Source organism: Limanda limanda, chromosome 5 (assembly GCF_963576545.1).
Source record: "Limanda limanda chromosome 5, fLimLim1.1, whole genome shotgun sequence".
Classification (NCBI taxonomy): Eukaryota; Metazoa; Chordata; class Actinopteri; order Pleuronectiformes; family Pleuronectidae; genus Limanda; species Limanda limanda.
This window is the reverse complement of record NC_083640.1, coordinates 13,296,065-13,306,185: the sequence shown is the minus strand read 5'-3', so window position 1 is coordinate 13,306,185 and position 10,121 is coordinate 13,296,065.

Genomic DNA, 10,121 nt, shown 5'->3' with positions numbered 1-10,121 from the left:
TTTTATTGTGCTCGTTCGTTGGTCGGGCTGCGCTCATGTCAGCACATACCACATACGTATTTGTCTCCTGATAGCCACCATGTAGGACTCAGTCAGGATTTTTATAATGAGCTGTGTTTGATTGTCAGCTGTGATCGATGTTCCCTTGGACATATACTGTAGAATCACAGGAGCCAGAGTCTGGCACACAGCACATGAAGCGTATGTGAGCTGAGACAATTAAGATAAACATCTCCTTGACATACAGTCACTCCCCTTATCCTGTGTTGATGTGATTTGTTTATTTGATCCAGAGTACAAGAACCAGGCAGCAGGCTAATGTCATGTTTGTATGAAAACATATTCTGGCACATTAGCACTTTCTGATAACAATGATAGAAAAACATAAAGCACCAGTAAAATGTTGTGGAAACAGGCATAATTCAATTATTCAAGTTCTCTTGAGTATAAATGTTTGAAATGTGAAGACCACTGTGTCTTAAGTCAATTATCCATCACTCTTTTTTTGGTTGAAAGTGAAAACAGTCAAATTAATAATTAAAGTGGCATTCCACAAATTTTATACATAAGCATCTTTCTTTTTAGTCATAGGGAGTACTGAGTGAAAACTGATGTATGTCTCTTAAATGGTTGAATGCTCTAATGTTTTGTTTCATTATTTACCAAATTCGTAGCGGTTTTCTGACAAGTGAAACATGCAAACAAACATCTCCTTTGGATAGAACAGAATACTTTGTATCAGTGGTAGTTAGTGGATTCGGTTGTTAATGTTATTAATTTGGATTTGTAAGTACCTCCTCTCACCAATGAAGACGTATGTTTTTGGAAGATGTTAAAGAAAGTAAATAAATAAAAGATCCTGGATCCACCCCCTGATTTCGATCTGCATATGTTATCTGTTCTTGCCTGAACCATAAACACCTCCTTCCACCAGGCTTTGGGGAATCTGTCCAGTAGTTTTTGCATAACGCTGCCAACAAAAAAACAGGTGCTGATGAATAAATAACCACCTTAGCGCAGTGGTCTGTAGTCGAACAACCCACAAACATCTGGACTTTGTCTGCAATGGGAATGGATACAATCAACAAGGGTTTCTATTGGCTCATGCTCGTAGGACTGGACGAGCCAGGGATCAAACCAACGACTTTTAAGCAACTGGACGACACACGCTCACTCCTCAGCCACAGCTGATGGGATAGCTCTATTTGAACCCTCTTTGAGGGCAGATACAGTTTCTCACAGCAATCATTCACAGCACCTTATGCAATCTTAATGTGACCTGACACATCAACACTCTTTTTCTTTTTTACACTGACCTTTGAAGAGTTAATGTTAATCTTGGATTTACACATTCCAGTGTCAGAGTCTGTTTAAAATGTCCCTCATTGACGTTACAGCATCTGAATGGGGATGTAGAACTTTCCCAGTATTATCGTTTTGGATCTTAATGACCTCAGAAGAGGAATCCCCCCCCCCTCCGTTAATGACCCTACTGCACGTCAACACTGTTTGAAAGAATGAAAGAAAAATCTCCCAAAGGAGGCCTGCAGCGCCGATTGGCTCATAATTGTTTCCCTCTGCCTAACGATTGGTTGGCTGGAGGCTGCTGGCAGAGCGTAGGGTTGGCAGCCTTGCAGGAATTCAGATTATTCAAAGGTTGTTATGTTTGTTGTCGTTGCTTGTTGTTGTTTTTGTTTGGGCCTTGCTCAGAGTCCCTCCCCCTGTTCTCTGCCCTGGTAATGATGGATTTTCCTGGGGGCCCACTTGGGGGCCCCTGTAGGGTGTGAGAGAGTTGGAGGAAGATAATACAAAGTAAAGGGTTTTAACAGCGAGACATTGAGGGGTGGGTGAAGACAAACAGGTGTGTGGAAGGAGTTAAAGAATGTGGAAAGTTGGCAAATATAAAAAATTCCTCCTTTTTTCCTCTTAGCAGCCTGAAGGCTCAGATAAATAAAGGCAGGCCAACCTACTCCCATGATCAGCCCCATGATCGATCACTTCTGGGAACAATAAACCTGCACCCACAGGGATATGCTAAGGTAGTAAACCTGCTTGTGGTTTAAAGAAAACTGAGAGGACCTTTGGACTCTAGGGCAGGGCAGAGTAAAACTAAGCAGGGCTTTTCTTTCGACAGACAAGTCTCTTATTCACCCGATTCCGATACCTGGACGTACTGGCCAATGCAGAGTACCAATCAGATACTAGTGCAATTTTTATCTGGGTGAAGCTAATATACTTTACATTACACACATTTGCATACTTCCCAATACCGACCCCGGCATTTTCGTCAGGATCTGAGAAATTCCTGATACTGGGTTCTCAATCGGAACATCTCTACTCTGAATTATATATTTTTTGTGTCTCTCCCAAGAAAAAATGTGTGACCTGTGGTCCTACTGTGCATTGTTGTGACAGAAATCATAAGTGATGCTTCCAACTAGATATTTAAAACGATCACACTTTTTGCTCCGTTGTGTCCATTTCTCGCTGTCATTGTCTTCCTCCTCTGTCTTCCTGCTCTTTCTGTGCAGTCTCTCACTTACCTCACTTGTAATTTTCTTTTCTGCTGGTGTCAAAAGGTCAAATACCATCCTCACAAGCAATACGACTGGTTATCACATACGTCATGCATACCTACATGCCAATGTTTAGTAGCTGTTGTCAGGGCAGAGAGCTGCCATTCTTTACACCTCTGTGATGCCTCTGCTTGCAGCATCTTGTTGTCCCTATCCAGCAGCTTAATACACCTAAAACTCTTCTTTCTTCCTCAGATTTATATTTTCAAAAAGTTGAATTGTGAAAAAATGACTGATCGTTTGACGAAGGCAGTGTTGGGCCCTTCTCCCTCTTCACTGAGCGTCATCTGTTCCTCGGCCCTCTCACTGTTTGTCTGCAAGCAAAACGCATTCTTGAAATATCCACAAAAGCCAGGGGATGGATGATTGTTTTCCAGGTGCTGGAGGACAACATATTTCTTCTCTTGTTTTTGTCTTTGTTCTACATGTTATTGTTATTGTTCGCAGGACTGATTATTTCAGCTTGGCCGGTGGAGCGAAGCCTGCTCACTCGCTGTTTGTTTCCCAGCTGCTTGATTCCTAACAGCACATGGCACATTTCACAGAAGCAGTATTTCACATGGTTCAGGTAACTGAGCCATTTATGTAAGGACACTGAAAAGTGTTTACACACAACGTCAGAAAGATAATGACTTATGAGGCTTTGGGTGGAGGTATTTTACTCCCCCTGCAAAGGAAAAATGAGGTAGTGTTTTTGGAGCATTTTTTTTGTTTTTTAAGTCTGTTTGTCAGCTGGATTGTGCAAAATTAATGGACAGATATCATGAAACTTTTTTGGTGTGGATCCAGATTGGGGGATGAATCCATGCTTGTTTTTTTTCACTTTCTGTAGTGTTTTCGTTTGGAATAGTTCATGGACCTTGATAAGGGGAACGATATATTTATAAGTGTGTACAATGTGGTGCAGATCCAAATCCAAATCCTGAAATGAGGTACCATAAGGGGGCCGTTGGGCCTTGGCAGAGGTATGGACTCTGCTTAGTGACCATCTAGTTTTATCTATGATTTAATTCTTCATTTCAGTGTATCACCCTGCTCGTGGAATACAATAGTTTCGATCCTGAAGACAGATTGGAATCGAAAAATCAACAACAATGCAGCACGGCAAGTACTGGAGGTTAAATTTAGCCTGGGAGGAGTTTCTGTGAGCAAGGATCAGAGCAGTTAAGTTGATGAAGCTGCTCCCCTGCAGGCAGAGCTAAGCGGACTCCCCATGCATCTTCTTGATTGTATTCATCCAAATCCAGATATCCGCGCTTATCTAACATCTCACAGTCGATTGTGTGTGTGTGGGTGTGTGTGTGTTTGTGTGTGTGTGTGTGTGTGTTTGGGGGGGGGGGGGATTGTGAAGGTCATGTAAGCCCAGCACTCCACTCCTCCAGCGCTCTGCATCACTGCTCTGCCATTGATTCTCAATTATATGTCCAGTAATGTTCTGCAGTAATCCAATAGGATCTTGGGCCTGAGGCGAAGCAGAGCAAACAGGAACTTATAAGTGTCCTGAAGTGTCCTGGTGACAGAAAGTGTGACGTCATGGTGAGATGGGTTGAAAATGAGATTCGTTATCACATTGAACTACAACAACACATAGAGATAATTGACTTCTCAAACAACTGTGACGCATTTTGCAGGTGATTGGCGACGTTGATTGATCTGCTGTATTGTATTGTAAGTATTGTTATCGCTACTTTGATCACTGGAACCAGTGTGGCAAATTCACCGCAGCTACTTAGACATTCAGATGTATTGGGTCTGAATATTTACCATACCAGACAGCCCACGTCTGCTCTGCAACCAAATACTTTTCCTTGCCAGGGCTGCTTGGCTACGGAGTGGCTATTTGACTTCCACAGGGGCTGACACCCTTGGCAATATCCCCGAAACCGTGGAGGAGCTATGCAACGAGAGCCAGTGTTTGATCTGCACTCAAGTGTGTTTGTTTGAAGGGTGGTAGAGTTTCTGACAAGGGCGTTTGGACAAGTGGGAAGAGAGTTGTTTAAGTAAGAGACTACTGGAAAAGAAGAGAAGAGGAAGTAAGGTTTATGTATATGACACCTTTTTAAGAACAGAGGTCACAAAGTGCTTAACAAGTACAACGGTGAAGTGAGTGAAAATGACCAAGTCTGAGTTTTGACAAATACCTATAGTCACAGAAATAGCTTTTGTGAGTTTACAAAGAAACAAAGCAGATTTGTGAATCCAAGAACTTTATCCAAAGGGGATGATTCCTATATCCATTAAATTTCCCTCAGCGTTGTGCAGACACTGTGTCCTTTCAAGTCTTTACATGACCTTGCTTGACTTCCACACAGAAAGTCACAGAAACAAACAAACCCTCAACTCCACCCACTCCGGCTAGATCTAAATGTTTTACTTAACTTAACTTTTAAGTAAACACAGTGTCCACAGCATCATTTTACTGATTTGGTTTTCATCCAGACCACAGAACAGCCACTATTCCGCCACAGGGTTATGGTTTTATCTGCATTTGTTCGTCTGTTTGTTAGCAGCATTACACCGAATTTTGTGAAGGGGTGAAGCCAAACGCAAGGGAAAGCTCAAAACATTTTTGTACGGATAAATTGACAGATTAAGGAATTAGGGCGCTCTTTTAGTTTGTTTGTTGGTTTATTTGTGAGCAGGATTCCACAAATATACTTTTCAACCAAACTTTGTTTCACTGTGTTTTATGATAAATCAGTTATTAAGTTTATCAGACCAACTCTTTTCTTTTATATCTTTACTACAAGATGATCACGTGTAGGATTGTTTTTCCATTGCAGAGGTATGCACTCTACTGTGTGCCATTCTAGCTGTATATGTAGCACACAGTAATGTAATGGTTACTTACAACTCACACAATAACATTATACACATCGTTTTACACATGTGAAATAGTGCACAGTTAATGCCCTCACTTGTTTTCATGTGAAACTCCTGTGAGCCAGTGGTGTTTGCTGTGGGGGGGGGGGCAGGTGTACGACAGCAGAGAGACAGGGATGATTAGGACGATCCATCCATCCATCGGTTCTCATCCATGTGTCCGTCCGTCTGTCTGCCTCTCTTTGTTGAGAGGTGAACAGTAACAACAACAGACCTGCTGTTGTCCACTGCAGCAGCGGGCCTCCCGGGGATTGTTCTGGAAGCAGTCTGTTAGAGCGCCAGCTGGGGTTGTGGAGTCAGGTGAAGGGAGAGAGAGAATGAGAGAGAGAGGTGGAAGGGGGGGGTCCGAACACTAGTGAGACCCAGGCCATGCAGGGCTGAGACAGACAGTCTGCCTGCAGGGTTGTTAACATTCCTCAGGTTCAACGCTCACATCCGATGGCTCAGGTGCACCAACACCTCATTACTCAGAGTCACTGCTAATGACAAGGCCCAGATCGCTAATAGGATTTGGTTCTGTGAACGGCATTCCAGGTGACTTTGGACTTGTTGTCTGGGTTACCATCGCTACAGACTGGCGTTTCATAGATACAGATAAGGAGTTTGAAGACAAGAGCTGTTGGTTAAGTACTTTTAATATCTGAATCAGTGAGTGTGTGTCTGATTCTGCTTATAAAGGCTGTATTTAGTGATTTTATTGATATACCCTACAGCAGGGGTCACCAACACGGTGCCCGCGGGCACCTGGTCGCCCGCAGGGACCCCGCGAGTCGCCCGCAAGGCATGCTCTAAATTAAAACAAAAAAAAAAAAAAAAAAATTTAAATTTTTTTAAAAAAAAAACGAAAAAATAATTAAATTTGAAATTTAAAAAATAGTCAAACCGCCATCTCACTCTATGCCAGTGATTCTCAAACAGCTAGGGCGCGCGACCGGGAGGGGGACGTGTGTGTGTGTGTGTGTGTCCAGACAGCACATTCTCAAACTGTGTGGGGCGCGCGACCGTTAGGAGGAAATGTGAGGCGCAACTAATATTAGAGCCGAACTAATGTTTTGACGTCTGCATCTCTTTAACGGCGGAGCAGTAAACAAATCGCTCTTTCGCCGTAGCCAGTGGTCGGCAGCCCGCGGCTTCAGCCCCTCTGCAGCGGCTCCCTGTGCAGTGACGTGCACGTCGCGCACACACTCAGGCCCCGGGGCTCCGCCCCGCCCCCACCCACTCACTCAGAGACACACACAGTGGAGAGCATCGTTCACGTGAAGCAGCCGGTTAGGGACAAACAAGAGACAGTGTTCAAAAACCAAGTTGAAAACAAAGTACGATGAAACCTGTCTTGCTCTTGGGTTCACAGTCAATGTGGTAGGACATGAGGAGAGACTAGAGTGTATTTTATGTCTGAAAACTCTATGAGACCAAACAAATTAAGAAGACACTAAGAAACATTACACCCTGTTACATGCATGTGTTCTTTTTGGTTGAGCTTTATCATCTTTGTGACAAAGTGATTTTAATTGAATGAATTTTTTCTCTATTTTTTAAAAAGTACAGACTGATGGAGGAATGTAGTGATAAATGTCACCAAGTTGAAAAGAAAGTAAGATGAAGCCTGTCTTGCTCTTGGGTTCACAGTGAATGAAGGAGGACATGAGGAGAGACTTGTATGGATTTTAGGTCTGAAAACTCTGGCAGCTGACAGTATGAGACCCAAAAATGAAGAAGACACTTAGAAACATTACACCGCAGTCATATGCATGTGTTATTTTTGGTTGAGCTTTATCATCTTGTAACAAAGTGCTTATAAGTGGTTATTTGGTTATTTTTTATCTACTTTTGAAAAAGAACAGACTGATGGAGGCATGTAGTGATAAATGTCACCAAAAGTACTTCAATTAAGTTGAATTTAAGCAAAGTTGAAACAGTTTAACAGAAATAAATGTTGCATGTATTAATATATCTGTTTCCTACAATCATTGTTGTGGAAATCATTGTTAATAATTATTCCGAGGAATAATTAACATTAACTTGATCAGACAGTCTCTTCACATATATTATTAATAATATTAAAAGGTGATCTGTGCAACTCTGTTATTCAGGACGTTTGTATCAAACAAGCAGTGGTGTATAAAGTACTTGAAAGCCATACTTGAGTAAAAGTACAGATATCTTACTTGAAAGTGACTCCGGTAAAAGTAAAAGTCACCTGTCAGAAAATGACTTGAGTAAAAGTCTTAGAGTTGCTCATATTAAATGTACTTAAGTATCAAAAGTATCTGGTGTTGAAATGTACTTAAGTATCAGAAAGTAAAAGTACAAGTACCAAAATTAAAAATGCTAAGTGCTTTTTATAGTAGGCCTTGTTCAGTTCAGGATTTATTTCAACTGACTGAAAAATTATAACAACACTATATATATATTGTATAATTTTACAAATTTTGAACCCGAGATGCCGAGGTTAAAAAAGTATTGGACAAGTGCATCTGAACTTCTAGAGACAACAAAGAATCAACACAACAGAATAAACAAGTGCCTCTTGATTCTACCTAAGAACACTAGACCTGCCACTAATAGACCAAATGAACCTTTTGTGTCTATTAGCTGTATTGTGTAACTGCCTGGATGTTTACCTGCCTGTAATCCTGCCCGCCAGCTTGTCCACACATCTACATGTAAGCCTGTTTATTTATCATTAGACTATCTTCATTGGATGGGCCTGTGTTTGTGTTTGCATTTGTTTGAAGCAGGGTGACAATACACCTGTAGGGTATCTTGCCTGTAGGGACGACAAAGTGAAGACACAACCCTGCTTGAAGTTGTTCCAATATTTTCTTTAAGAAAAGTTAACCACTTGCTGCTTCGAGCTATGTATTTATATGCAGATGTTGACACGAAGCAGGAAAGGGAAAACGAATGTGAATCGAAAAAGGAATACCTTCAAAAAATTATGTAAAGTCACCTAATAAAAGCCATCAAAAAGCAAATTCATTTGCCTGAATAATAATCCTTACAATTTCAATAGGGCCTCACGTCTGTCAGTGCCTGTCAGTGCTCTGGCCCTAATAATAAAGACTGAACCGAGCTCCTGCAGGAGCGAGAGAGCAAGAGAGAGGTGCGCCGTTCGTAAAGGTGCACGTTCCGCCAACCTCCGCTGCTCAAGTAACGAGCCAGTTTTGAGAATGTAAGAAGTAGAAAGTACAGATATTTGTGCTCAAATGTAGCGAGTTAAAAGTCGTCAGGAAAATAAATACTCAAGTAAAGTACAGATATGTGAAAAATCTACTTAAGTACAGCAACGAAGTATTTCTACTTTGTTACTTCCCACCACTGGAAACAAGTAGCCCTTCGCTCAGTACCTTCGAAGTAGCTCTCAGTCTAAAAAAGGTTGGTGACCCCTGCCCTACAGCATAGGAACACAATGTTATTAAAGTGGATAGTTGATAAAAATAAGTGAAATTGTAAGTTCCCTTCTGATAAGACGTCACAATCTCAGTTCTGAGCCGATATGGATTTATTATCTGGTCACTGAACAGGTGAACGGAGGACACGGCACTGCGAGCACCGATGAAGCAGAAAGATATTGTGTATAATCGCAGCTCGGAGGCACCATACCACCTGCATATAAATGCACCTGCAGGCTCACCACAGCTTATCAGACGAAATCCCTAAAATTTGCCAGTGTTTCTGTAACGCTGCACTTCACTTCCACCTCAGAGTCTCTGTTTTCCCTGCAGAGGACAAACACTGAGAAACAGTTATGTCACAGTTTCGTTGAGTGAAATAAGGTGGGGAGGGAGAAAGAGAAAGAAAAGGGTGGTGCAGTAGCATTTATGGAGACCATATGAGGAAATATGACTCTTTTTCATCGGGAGTGTGAACACATCTTTCTTGCGTAACACAAGTGACACACAGTCTGCAACTCTGCTCCTGAAACAGTGGCGGATCTATGCTTTTTCTAAACCAGGGGGCATTAAGGGGGCACAATTTACAAAGATTATATGTACAACAGAAACGTATCATTTCTGATTCAATAAGATGCATGTTTTGTTAATTCCTTGTTTACTGCCAGCTCCGTAGCTTTTGAGCAAAGCCACACATCATTAAATACATTTAGAAAATGACTTCTTGTTCATGCAAAATGTGTTCTTCAAAAATGCTTAGAAAATAAAGTTCTTAACAAATTGTTGTATTTATTGTGTGTGTTGCAAGTGGGTGATTAGATTTCTTTAAAGACTATTGACAGGACAGGGGCCAAACAGAGTTTAGCTGCCTCTGCCCCTGTCCTTTAATGGAAGAATTTGAACAAATAAACAAAGTATATTGACAGACAGAGTGGTATTGTTTCTCCAAAACAAGGCTGTAATAAGAGTAGGTTGTAGATTGTTATTATAAACACATAAGACGTCACGAGTGGCTGTCGAAGCAGGAGTGAGGGTTTAGAAATAGACTCCTATCAGACAGAGATTAACACGAGAGCCACGGCCCCAAACTGAAAGTGCATCGCAGTTAATTAAGGAATCTTTGCTGGTGGCCATGTTCCCTTTCTTCCTCAGCTTGTTGCATCTTCACTTTTGCCGCAGCTTTTCTTCAGAGTTTGTTTCATTGTGTAACTCTATTTCCTGTTGTGTGTCTCCTTTTCTGCAAAAGGCTCCAGACCTCCTGATGATT